Here is a 13,600-nt window from a genome sequence, read left to right on the forward strand (position 1 = left end):
CACCTTTTACACCTTTTGTCTTTATCCCTTTAGATACTATTTTTAGGGCAAAGCTTGAGGGGATATATAAGTATCATATTCTCATTTTTACTATAAGGAGAAAAAGAGAGAAAAATCAAAAGAAGAAGGAAAGAAGAAACCACACCATTTTTGGAGAAAGGACACCTGCAGAATGACGTTTCCTGCTTCCATTTTCAGAGATTAAGATTCTCTTCTTTTGGATTCTTTTATTTTTAGTCTTATTTTCATGTTTTCTTGCTCTATTTCATATTTTCTACTTGTAAATACAAGCATGAGTGAGTAGATACTTAAGATTTCAAAGTTGGGTGTAATGATTTAAGTTTTATTTGTGGATTTGGATTGGTTTTCACCAGATTTTAATATATAAAAGTTTTGATTCTTATCTTGTATGCTCATTTACATACCCATCGTTGGTACCCTTTGGGTTTTATTCTTAATCTTAGATTGAAGGACCGAGAGGTGAAAATCTATGATAGATAATCAAGATAATGAACTTAATTACTTAGTATTAGAAATAAAATAGTGGGTTAATAGGAATTTCAAGTTGATTAAAGTACTTAAAGGGTCTTGGGTAATTTGACATCATATGAGAATATGGTTTAGTTTCCTTTAAAACACTCTTTAATTTGCTTGAAATGGAAATTAAAGAAAATTAGAATCAACTTCCTTCAAACTTGTATTTCCCTTAATCTTAGTTTTGCCTATCCAAATCCCAATAAAATTTACTTCATGAACCATAACTCTGGAATCAATTTTGCCATTAATTAATTAAATCTTTAGTTACATGTTAAAATTTTAGTAAATTAGTATAGTGCTTAGAAATTTAATTGCTTATTTTATTATAATTTTCTTATTTTACCAAATTAATTTGCTGCATCTCTTACTATACTTTTTGGTACACATTATCGATAGCCCAAATAATTGTGACTTTTATAGTTTGGTACTTAAATAACAAATCACTGTGGGAGTATATCTTTTTTTTGCTACTTGAATGACCCGTTTACTTGCGGAGTACGCATCAAGTTTTTAGTGCTATTGCTAGAGAGTTGATTTTGTTTGATATTAGATAATTGATTGTTTGGTTAAATTGAGCATTTTATTTTTTATTTTAATTTCTTTTCTTTATCATTTTACTTTGAGATTTTCTTGTTTTGGTTTTTTAGGTACATATCTTTTATATGAGAATAACATAAAGTGCATAAATTGATTTAATTTTTGATCATGAGATTAAAAAGACAGCTAAAGCTTTGAGAGTAATGTCTAAAAGAAGAAAAGTTAAACCAAGAATTCAAAGACAGCAAGAGCAATAAGTGATGGAAGCTATGGTGGACAATAACAACAGGTCAATTAAGGATCTTGATTTTCCTAGTTTTGAAAGATTTTAGACTGAGTATTACAAGGCCTGGAATGGAAGCAAATAATTTTGAGTTAAAGCCCTCACTTTGTCAAATGGTTTAACAATCACAGTTTGAGGGAGGTTCTACTGACAGTCCACATGTGCACCTTGCACATTTTCTTGAGTTAGTGACATGCTGATGATAAATGGAGTGTCAGATGATGCTATCCGGTTGAGATTATTTCCTTTTTCTTTAAAGGATCGTGCTAGGGAGTGGTTGCATTCATTACCTCTAGGTTCAATAACTACTTGGGATGAGTTGTCACAAGCTTTCTTGGCTCAATACTTTCCTCCTAGCACGACTACAAAATTGAGAAATGAATTAACTTCTTTCAAACCAAAGGATGATGAGAGTCTCTATGAAGCATGGGAGAGATATACAGATCTTCAAAGGAGATGTCCACATCATGGAATCCCTAAATGGAAGCTAGTTCAGCATTTCTACAATGGTGTTTCTCTAGTAATTAGAAGTATAATTGATGCATCTTCAGGAGGCGATCTTATGGAGAAGTCAAAAGATGAAGCTTATTTAGCATTGGAAAAAATTGCTTACAACAATTATTAATGGGGCTGTGAAAGGAATGAAATGAAGAAGCCATCAGTTGGTGTATATGAGTTAGATGCCAAGAGTATGTTCAATGCCAAATTTGATGCTTTGACAAGAAAAATGGATAAGTTAAGCATGATGATTGATGCTTCAATTGAAGGATTTAGTCATACAGAAGATGTTGGTGCAGGAAATATGCATTGTATCAATGATTTTCCTTCCTATGGGCAAGAGTTTGGAAATGAGCAAGTTGATTTCATTGGGAATTACAATAAAAAACTATTTGGTAATCTTTTTTTGGCTACATATAATCTAGCATAGACTTTTCTTGGGGAGGTCGACAAGGACAGCAGCAGTAGAATTATCAATAACCTCCTAATTTTTAGCAACAACAGTAGAATTTTTAGCAAAATGGACTACCACCTAGATTTCCACCATAAAGGAATCAAAATGCACTTGCTCCACAACTACTAGTTCAATCTTTAAATCAAGATTCAATTTTGAAGTCCATGATGGAGAATTTCTTAGCTGCTCAACAGAAACAAGGAGAAAAGATTCAACAATTAACTTCAAGAATAGATCAGCTTACCACTCATAATAGGATGTTAGAAAATCAAATAGCTCAGTAAGTAAGTTCTTCTAGTAAAGCAGAAGGGAAACTTCCAAGTCAACTAGAGAATCCTAGAGAACATTGTAAGGCAGTGATCCTAAGGAGTAGGAAAATTATTGGAGACAAAAAGAAAGATAAGATAGAAGAGGAAAAGAAGAAAGAAGATGAAGACAAGAATGAATCTACTTTAAGTCATGATGAAGTTAATGAGGAAGCAAACAAGAAGAAGGAAGTTGAAAAAGAAGAAGAGGAAAAGTATGTGCCTCCACCACCATACAAGCCACCACTACCACATCCTCAGAGGTTTCAAAAAGCAAAGCTAGATAAAATGTTTGGAATTTTAGAAGTTTTAAAGAAGTTATACATTAACATTCCATTTACAGATGCAATTTCTCAAATGCCCTCATATGCTAAGTTCCTGAAAGAAATTTTGTCAAACAAGAAAAGATTAAAAGATTATGAAACTGTGGGATTAACAGAGGAGTATAGTGCTCTCTTACAAAATAAGCTTCCATCGAAGTTGAAGGATCCAGGAAGTTTCTCTATGTTAGTAGTATGCCCTAGAGCATATCATTTAGTATGTATCTTGTACATGTTTTATTAATAAAAGGCACTTCCACTTTTCCGTTTACATAATATATTTATGTGTAATGGAAAAGGTCCATTGATATTTTGTTAGAAATATTATTCTTAAGTTGTTAGGAATATGAGTGACAATATTTCTAGCACAAAGTATCATAAACAGGTTCACAATCGAGGATACTTCATAATAAGGACATGACTTATCCAGAAAGATTGTATTCATATTTGTTCCCAAGTTATTTATATGAGATATAAATAAGATGGAATGGTGAGTCTCATGCCATATAACAAATATGATAGGCACTTATAAATGATAAGTAGGCCGAACCAGTGACACTTATGACAAGCATATGGAGTTTACTCTTGTCAATGTTTTGTCATAAATCATATCAGTGCATATAATCTTTAGACCCGAGATAATACAGTTATCTTGTATATAGGTAGTTTGAGTTTGATACTGCTTTCATACTTGTACTGTGTATGGGTATATGGGCATCTGTTGGCTCCTACTAGTTATATATGGAGGTAGGTGTTGATCAAGATGGAATCTGTTCCTCTAAGTAAATAGAAATAAAATCCTATGTTCATTTGATTGTTCTTGATGTTTCAAGTTCTTGGCCAGGACAGATAGATTTATTCAGAAAAGAGTTTCTGATGAGAAAATCTTTTTAATCAAGAACTGGAATTAAAAGAGAACATAATATTCATAGCAAATGGAGTTTGACATAAACCATGACTCCAGCTTGAGTTGGGATTTTATAACAGAGAGATTCTAGTGCATGGTAACATATGATTATAGGTTCATTTAAGGTAAACTTTATTACTAATTGGGTGGCCATGGCATGCTATGCTAGGTGTTAACCATGGTCTATGAGGTTCATAAAATGATTTAGAGAAATCATTTATGGTAAGAAAGAGTTCTGATGATATTAAGAGTTAATATCATGTCTCATTGCCAATTAGTGATGAGCCTAGTAAGTCACACACATACACAAGTTATCACCTATTTAAATATGATTTAATTAATTAATTAAAGAGTTTAATTAATTAATTAATTAGGTTTGGTTTGCAATTAAATTGCAAAGTCCCTAGCATGACTTGAAACCAAATCTAGATTATTGGATGTATAGTATAAGTTAAATTTATATTTAAAGTGTTTAAATATAAATTTAATTAATGAGAAATTAATTAATAGAGATTAATTAATTAATTTATATTTGATATAAATTGATTAGAAGAAGAAAAATAATTATTTTGGGTTAAGAACTCAAAATTAAGACATAGGGGCATTTTGGTCATTTCACAGTGTGACACGTGGCACCATGAGATGGTGACACGTGGCACCATAAGATGGTGACACATGGGATTACACATAAGCTTGCCAAATGTTTTTTAATCATGTAAGATGATTAAAATCAATATTAAATATAGGTTTGACACTTGGCACAATGTTATTGGGTCACTTAAACCTAGAGCTAATCAAAGGGTGACATGTGGCAAGGGTTTAATGTGTTAATCTAGCTATTCAAGTGTGGTTATGAAAAGAAAAATAACCAGCAGCCACTCCTCTCCTTTGTCATGCCACTTTGAGGCTTTTCATCTATTCTTCTTCATCTCTCATCAATTCAAAGAGATTAGCCATCAATCTCTTGAATTAAGAACACTAGAAATTGTTTCTAGTGTCCTGTTTACATCTCTAATATCTTAAAAGGCAGAACTTGAATTTCTAATTAATAGAAAAAGCTTTAGAAGCTGTTCAAGGGCTGCCATAGGTGTTCTTGGTGTGGACAAGCTAGAGGGACAACATCTGGTGTCCTGAAGATGAATCTCAAAGGCGCAGACACGCTGCAGTGCATCAAGAGGTTAGTGTAATCGTTCTTGATTTAATCTAGGGTTCTAAAATTAATCTGATTAATTTTAAAATCTTAAATGGCAAATACAGATCAAAAAACATATTAAAAGAGTTTTAATATGTTGTTTTTCACTGAAATAAAATAGATAAAAATAAATCTTGCATGATGCATGTGACCCTAGGTGAATATTTTTGAATTCAATGGTATAAACTTGTGTTTTTCACGCTTCCGTTTCTTCAATTGGTATCAGAGCCACTACATTTTCCATTTAGATTGTTGATTATATGATTTAATTGTGTGTTTGATCATGAGATCAAAAGATCATTGCTGGTTGCAAAGTAAGGTGGCGGCATATTTAAAAAAAACACCATCAATGGTGCGCATGGTTTGGCTACCATGGGTGGTTCAAGGTTTGGCTTTTAATTATGCAATTGTTGTATGATCTAAGGCCTATTCTTTGACTAATTAAAGTGTTTAATTAGTAATTTTAATCACACAATTAAATTATGATTCAAATCAGAATTTTAAAAATTGTTTGAATGTGATTCAAATCTGAATTTTAAAAGTTGTTTGAATGTGATTCAAATCTGAATTTTTAAAGTTATTTGAATCATATTTAAATCTTATTTTTTAAAATTGATTGAATAAAATTCAGATCTGATTTTTTAAAAAATGTTTGAATGTGATTCAAATCTGATTTTTTAAAAAATGTTTGAATGTGATTCAAATCTGAATTTTTAAAGTTGTTTGAATGTGATTCAAATCTGAATTTTTAAATTTTTTTGAATGAGATTCAAATCTGAGTTTTTAAATTTATTTGAATCATATTCAAATCTGGATTTTTAAGTCGAATATGAGATATTCAATTTAATTTAAGTATGTATGTTTTATTTAATTGTTAAATAGTGATATGCATGATGGATGATCATGGACTATAAAAGACCAATGTGATTGGATTTATTTCTTTTATATTTCTTTGGGATTGTAAATTAATTAATTAATTTTAATTTATTTTGGGCATGTATTATTAAGTTTGTAGTAATTTTTGGGTTATAATTTTATTTATTTAAGTTCTTGTAAATTCGCCTTGGTATGCCAAGGATTACTATGTAATATTGGATTGCAAGAAGTTCAAGGAGGTCAAGAGCATTGGTGGGACCAGTGGGAGGAATTCAAGATCAAGTGTTGATTATGTACTCCTTCAACAACTCTTGTAAAATGAATGAATGAATGAAATGCACCTAGGAATGCCCTGATTCAATTCTTGGTGGCTCAGAATTGAATCCCTTAGAAAGTCCATGATCATACCATATTTATTGCTTATCCATGAATGCATGAGATGTATGGGAATGTATGCTATTATATGATATATGCATGCTAATTGGATAATGTGCAAAGTGAGACCTTAATAGTAATTAGAATGACCATAAAATCTTCCAAAAAAATGATTAAGTTGGAAATGCTATAATTAAAGTAATTATAACATAGGCCCTCCATTGGGGCAATTATTTTAAGAAATTTTAAATAGTTGCATGAGATGCAATTAATTTAAGAGATTTTCTTAAGAATAATTATTAAGCATGAGATGTTATAAATATGTAAATAGTTTAGTGGCCAATATTGGATGTACCTGAGGATATTAAAATTATTTGCATAATTACTGGCTCAATGGGATCAACTTAACTAATGCAAGATAAGTCAATAATGGATGTACTTGAGATTTTGAGCATTAGGGGCTAGGTAAAGGATTGAACCTCACATGAGATGTGATGGGCAAGGAGTTGCTCGCTTATAGTTTATTGTAATTCCAATAATGGATGTACCTGAGGATGATCAATAGAATTATAAGAATTCAATCACCCACTAGAAATCCATCCAACTAGGATTTACGTTTTCTACTTTGGAAGTGTAGGATTCACTAAGTTAGTGGGAGGACCAATTTGATTAAAAGACCATAATCATTTTGGTTAATTACATGATACATTTACTAATTAATCTAGTTATTTTCTGCAATTAATTTTCTGATAATAATGAGCACAGAACAACCACCACCATCCAATATCCTTGCAAGCATACTTGATCACAATAGGTTGACAGGACCTAATCTGTCTGATTGGCTAAGAAATTTGAAACTTGTCCTGAACCTTGAACATATAGGATATGTTCTAGACTCAAATGTTCCTGGTCCCTTACCTCCAGAGGCCACTCAAGAGGAACATGAAACTTTGGACAAGTGGAAGGAGCATGATATGAGAGCTAAGTGTTACATGCTTGCTTCCATGAGTAATGAGTTACAGAAGCAACATGAGAACATGCAGAGTGCGAGTGAGATCCTCCTTCACCTACAAGAGTTGTATGGTGAGCATAGCAGGAATGCTAGGTATGAGATATCTAGACAGCTATTCCGTATGAGGATGTCTGAGAGACAGAATGTTGGGGATCATGTCCACAAGATGATTCAGCTGATTGAGCAGTTGGAACATCTTAACTTCAACATGGATTTCCAACTACAAACGGATTAGATCCTTCAGTCCCTTCCTGAGTCTTTTGGGAATTTTATGACAAATTTCCATATGACTAAACAGGAATGCACCTTAGCTGGTTTACTCAACATGCTGGTTATTGCCCAAAAGAATATACCAGGCAATAAAGGAAAAGAGGTAGCTTTGGTTGCATCTTCTTCTGCTAGAAAGTCCAACAAGAAGAAGGGCAATAAGAAAAAGAAACCTCAGATTCCTGGTCCTTCCAAGAAAATAGCTAAACAGAAAAGGAAGACTAAAGCTGATGGAGGCAAAGGAAAGTGTTTCCACTGCTAAAAGGATGGGCACTGGAAAAGGAACTGCCCAGAGTATCTTGCTTCTCTGAAGGACAAGAAGGATACACCTTCGGAAGGTATGTCCATATCTTGTTATTTAGATTCTGATGATACTCATAGTTCATCTACAGCTTGGGTTTTAGATACTGGTGCCAGTTCTCACATTGCTAATGATATGCAGGAACTAGCAAACAGTAGCAGCTTGCATTCTCAAAATATTAGAGTCCGGATTGGCAATGGTTCAACTGTTGAAGCTTTAGCCATAGGATCTAAATCTTTTACATGTTTGGACATGTTTTGTGTTTGGATAATATTTTATATGTACCTGATGCTTTTAAGAACATCATTTCTATATCTAGTTTGACTAGAAATGGCTATGAATTTCAGTTCACAGATGATGCTTGCAATATTTATTTTGGAAATAAATATGTTGGTTCGGGTTATATGAATGATGGTCTTTATTATTTGGATAATAATGACAAACACAAATTGAATGCAAGTGATCTAAAAGAATGCAATGCCATGGTAAAAACCAACTCAAGTTCAAAATATATTTGGCACTTAAGGTTATGTCATGTTGTAGAAGATAGGATTGCAAAACTGGAGAAAATGGGGATTCTATCCTCATTGGGCTCTGAGCCTACTCCAACTTGTGAATCTTGCCTTGAGGCAAATGACTAGATCACCCTTTGTTGGACAAGGGCTAAGAGCTGAAAATATTTTGGAGCTAATACATAGTGATGTATGTGGTCCATTTAAAGAAATGGCTAGAGGGGGTTTTCATTATTTTATTACCTTTACTGATGATAAATCAAGGTTTGGGTATTTGTATTTGATGAAATACAAACATGAATCCTTTGAAAAGTTAAAGGAATTTAAATCTGAAGCAGAAAATCAAACAGGAAAGAGTATTAAAGCTCTTCGATCAGATCGTGGAGGTGAATATTTGAGTACTGAATTTGATGAATACTTGAGAGAGCATGGCATTGTTTCTTAGCTGACTCCTCCAGGAACGCCACAGCTGAATGGTGTATCTGAAATGAGAAATCGTACCCTATTGGATATGGTACGTAGTATGATGAGCTATACTGATATGCCAATCTTCTTTTGGGGATTTGCATTAGAATCAGCTTTGTATATTCTAAATAGGATTCCATCAAAATTAGTTTCTTCCACACCTTATGAGATATGGCATGGAAGAAAACCAAGTCTTAAGCATGTTAAGATTTGGGGTTGTCCAACTTATATCAAAAAGCTGAACACTAATAAATTGGAGACCAGATCAGAAAAAAGGTTGATTTGTTGGATATCCAAAAGATAGTTTTGGATATTATTTTTATTTGCCTACTTCACAAAAGGTTGTGATAAGTAGAGATGCCACATTTCTTGAACAACAGTTTGTTCAAGAAGGAGGCAAAGGAAGGCAAATAGAGTTAGAATTGGAGAATTCTGACCAACCAACAGATCAGATGGATATAGATCCATCTAGTCAACCTATACCCGTTGATGAAATATTTCTGTTTGTTCCTCGTAGAACAACCAGGGTATCTCATCCACCAGTGAGATATGGTTTTCTTCATGAAGAAGAACAAGAGTTGTCTACTCATGAAGAAGTAGATCATGGAGATGATCCACATACCTATGAAGAAGCTATATCAAATATAGACTCTTCAAAATGGATTGGTGCTATGAAATCCGAAATTGATTCCATGTATAAGAATCAAGTTTGGGATCTTGTTGACCCACCTGAAGGTATTGTACCTATAGGGAACAAATGGGTTTTCAAGAAGAAAATTGGTTCTGATGGAAAGGTAGAGACCTATAAAGCAAGGCTAGTAGCGAAAGGGTTTCGCTAAAGGTAAGGAATCGACTATGAGGAGACTTTCTCGCCTGTTGCCATGCTTAAATCAATTAGGATTTTATTAGCAATAGCTGCATACTATGATTATGAGATTTGGCAGATGGATGTCAAAATAGCTTTTCTCAATGGATACATTGAAGAAAACATTTTCATGGAACAACCTAGGGGTTTTGAATTCCAAGATGGTTCGAAGGTATGCAAGCTAAAGCGATCCATTTATGGGTTGAAACAAGCTTCGAGGAGTTGGAACATCCGTTTTGATGAAGCCATTAACTCCTTTGGTTTTATCAAAAATGAGGATGAGCCATGTGTATATAAGAAGGTTAGTGACAGTGCTATCACTTTCCTTGTCTTATATGTGGATGACATACTGTTGATGGGTAATGACACAGGTATGTTGACGACTATAAAGATATGATTGTCAAATACATTCTCCATGAAAGACTTAGGGGAGGCAACTTATATTCTTGGGATTCGCATCTATAGAGATAGAGCGAAAAGAATAATTGGTTTATCCCAAAGTCTATACTTGGAAAAGGTGTTAAAGAGGTTTAACATGCTTGATTCCGAGAGAGGATTGTTACCAGTGAGACATGGTATCCACCTTTCTAAAGAGATATCTCCAAAGACACCTGAAGAAAGAGATAAGATGGCCAGGATTCCATATGCTTCGCTATTGGAAGTTTAATGTATGCAATGTTGTGTACTAGGCCGGATATCGCATATGCTGTTAGTTTGACTAGCAGGTATCAATCCAATCCAGGTTTGGAACACTGGATAGCTGTCAAGAATATCCTTAAGTACTTGAGAAGAACTAAGGATTTATTCTTGATTTATGGAGGTAGAGACTTGCAATTGGATGGTTATACTGATTCTGATTTCCAATCAGATATCGATGATAGAAAGTCTACCTCTGGATATGTGTTCATTTGTAATGGAGGTGCAGTCAGTTGGAAGAGTTCCAAACAGAGCACGACTGCAGATTCCACTATAGAGGCTGAGTATATTGCTGCATCAGATGCTGCAAAGAAAGCTGTTTGGATAAAGAAGTTCGTGACAGAACTTACAGTAGTTCCTTCCATTGACTCAGCAGTTCCACTACACTGTGACAATAATGGAGCAGTCATACAGGCTAAGGAACCAAGGTCTCACCAGAAATCCAAACACATAGAAAGGCGCTACCAGATTATCAGAGAAATAGTTGGGCTAGGCGATGTAGCCATGCAGAAAATAGCATCAGCTGAAAATCCAGCTGATTCATTCACTAAGCCTATGTCACAGACTCAGTTAGACCGACATCTTGAGAAGATAGGTCTAAGATATTGTAATGAATGGCTCTAGTGCTAGTGGGAGATTGTTAGTAGTATGCGCTAGAGCATATCATTTAGTATGTATCTTGTACATGTTTTATTAATAAAAGGCATTTCCACTTTTCCATTTACATAATATATTTATGTGTAATAGAAAAGGTCCATTGATATTTTGTTAGAAATATTATTCTTAAGTTGTTAGGAATATGAGTGACAATATTTCTAGCACAAAGTATCATAAACAGGTTCACAATCGAGGATACTTCATAATAAGGACATGACTTATCCAGAAAGATTGTATTCATATTTGTTCCCAAGTTATTTATATGAGATATAAATAAGATGGAATGGTGAGTCTCATGCCATATAACAAATATGATAGGCACTTATAAATGATAAGTAGGCCGAACCAGTGACACTTATGACAAGCACATGGAGTTTACTCTTGTCAATGTTTTGTCATAAATCATATCAGTGCATATAATCTTTAGACCTGAGATAGCATAGTTATCTTGTATATAGGTAGTTTGAGTTTGATACTGCTTTCATACTTGTACTGTGTATGGGTATATGGGCATCTGTTGGCTCCGACTAGTTATATATGGAGGTAGGTGTTGATCAAGATGGAATCTGTTCCTCTAAGTAAATAGAGATAAAATCCTATGTTCATTTGATTGTTCTTGATGTTTCAAGTTCTTGACCAGGACAGATAGATTTATTTAGAAAAGTGTTTCTGATGAGAAAATCTTTTTAATCAAGAACTGGAATTAAAAGAGAACATAATATTCATAGCAAATGGAGTTTGACATAAACTATGACTCCAGCTTGAGTTGGGATTTTATAACAGAGAGATTCTAGTGCATGGTAACATATGATTATAGGTTCATTTAAGGTAAACTTTATTACTAATTGGGTGGCCATGGCATGCTATGCTAGGTGTTAACCATGGTCTATGAGGTTCATAAAATGATTTAGAGAAATCATTTATGGTAAGAAAGAGTTCTGATGATATTAAGAGTTGATATCATGTCTCATTGCCAATTAGTGATGAGCCTAGTAAGTCACACACATACACAAGTTATCACCTATTTAAATATGATTTAATTAATTAATTAAAGAGTTTAATTGATTAATTAAATAGGTTTGGTTTGCAATTAAATTGCAAAGTCCCTAGCATGACTTGAATCCAAATCTAGATTATTGGATGTATAGTATAAGTTAAATTTATATTTAAAGTGTTTAAATATAAATTTAGTTAATGAGAAATTAATTAATAGAGATTAATTAATTAATTTATATTTGATATAAATTGATTAGAAGAAGAAAAATAATTATTTTGGGTTAAGAACTCAAAATTAAGACACAGGGACATTTTGGTCATTTCACAGTGTGACACGTGGCACCATGAGATGGTGACACATGGGATTACACATAAGATTGCCAAATGTTTTTTAATCATGTAAGATGATTAAAATCAGGATTAAATATAGGTTTGACACTTGGCACATTGTGATTGGGTCACTTAAACCTAGAGCTAATCAAAGGGTGACATGTGGCAAGGGTTTAATGTGTTAACCTAGCTATTTAAGTGTGGTTATGAAAAGAAAAATAACCAGCAGCCACTCCTCTCCTTTGTCACGCCACTTTGAGGCTTTTCATCTATTCTTCTTCATCTCTCATCAATTTAAAGAGATTAGCCATCAATCTCTTGAATTAAGAACACTAGAAATTGTTTCTAGTGTCCTGTTTACATCTCTAATCTCTTAAAAGGCAGAACTTGAATTTCTAATTAATAGAAAAAGCTTTAGAAGCTATTCAAGGGCTGCCATAGGTGTTCTTGGTGTGGACAAGCTAGAGAGACAACATCTGGTGTCCTGAAGACGAATCTCAAAGGCGCAGACACGCTGTAGTGCATCAAGTGTAATCGTTCTTGATTTAATCTAGGGTTCTAAAATCAATCTGATTAATTTTAAAATCTTAAATGGAAAATACAGATCCAAAAACATATTAAAAGAGTTTTAATATGTTGTTTATTATTGAAATCAAATAGATAAAAATAAATCTTGCATGATGCATGTGACCCTAGATGAAAATTTTTAAATTCAATGGTATAAACTTGTGTTTTTCATGCTTCCGACTCTATTCCTTATCACATTGGGGATACTAGCATTGATAAAGCATTGTGTGATCTTAGAGCTAGTGTGAGTTTGATGCCACTCTCAATTTGTGAAAAGTTAAAGGTTGGAGAATTGAAGCCAACAACCATTTCTTTGTAACAAGCTGATAGATCTATCAAATATCCAGTGAGAATTTTGGAGAATGTACCCTTAAAAGTTGGGAAATTTTTCATTCTTGTGGATTTTATGGTTCTTGAAATGGAAGAGGACGTTCACATACCTATCATTTTAGGAAGGCCATTCTTAGCCACAGAAGGTGCTATCATAGATGTGAAGAATGGTAGATTAACATTAAAAGTTTGAGAAGAGTAGGTGGAATTTAATTTGAACAAAGCTTTGAAGAAACATCATGAAGCTGATCCTTGTTTAAGGGTAGACGTTACTGATGAGAATGTGGAAGAAGAATTTAGGAAAAGATATCCTGAAGA

At 33.4% G+C, this 13,600-nt stretch overlaps 1 non-coding gene across 1 annotated transcript; it reads right to left on the minus strand.

The window, feature by feature from the left end:
- Positions 1-1,724: 1,724 nt before the first annotated feature.
- LOC131180543 (small nucleolar RNA R71) lies at positions 1,725-1,831 on the minus strand. The gene has a single exon (XR_009149310.1). It is a non-coding gene; the product is annotated as a small nucleolar RNA R71 (small nucleolar RNA).
- Positions 1,832-13,600: the final 11,769 nt, after the last annotated feature.

Source organism: Hevea brasiliensis, chromosome 5 (assembly GCF_030052815.1).
Source record: "Hevea brasiliensis isolate MT/VB/25A 57/8 chromosome 5, ASM3005281v1, whole genome shotgun sequence".
NCBI classification, from domain to species: Eukaryota; Viridiplantae; Streptophyta; class Magnoliopsida; order Malpighiales; family Euphorbiaceae; genus Hevea; species Hevea brasiliensis.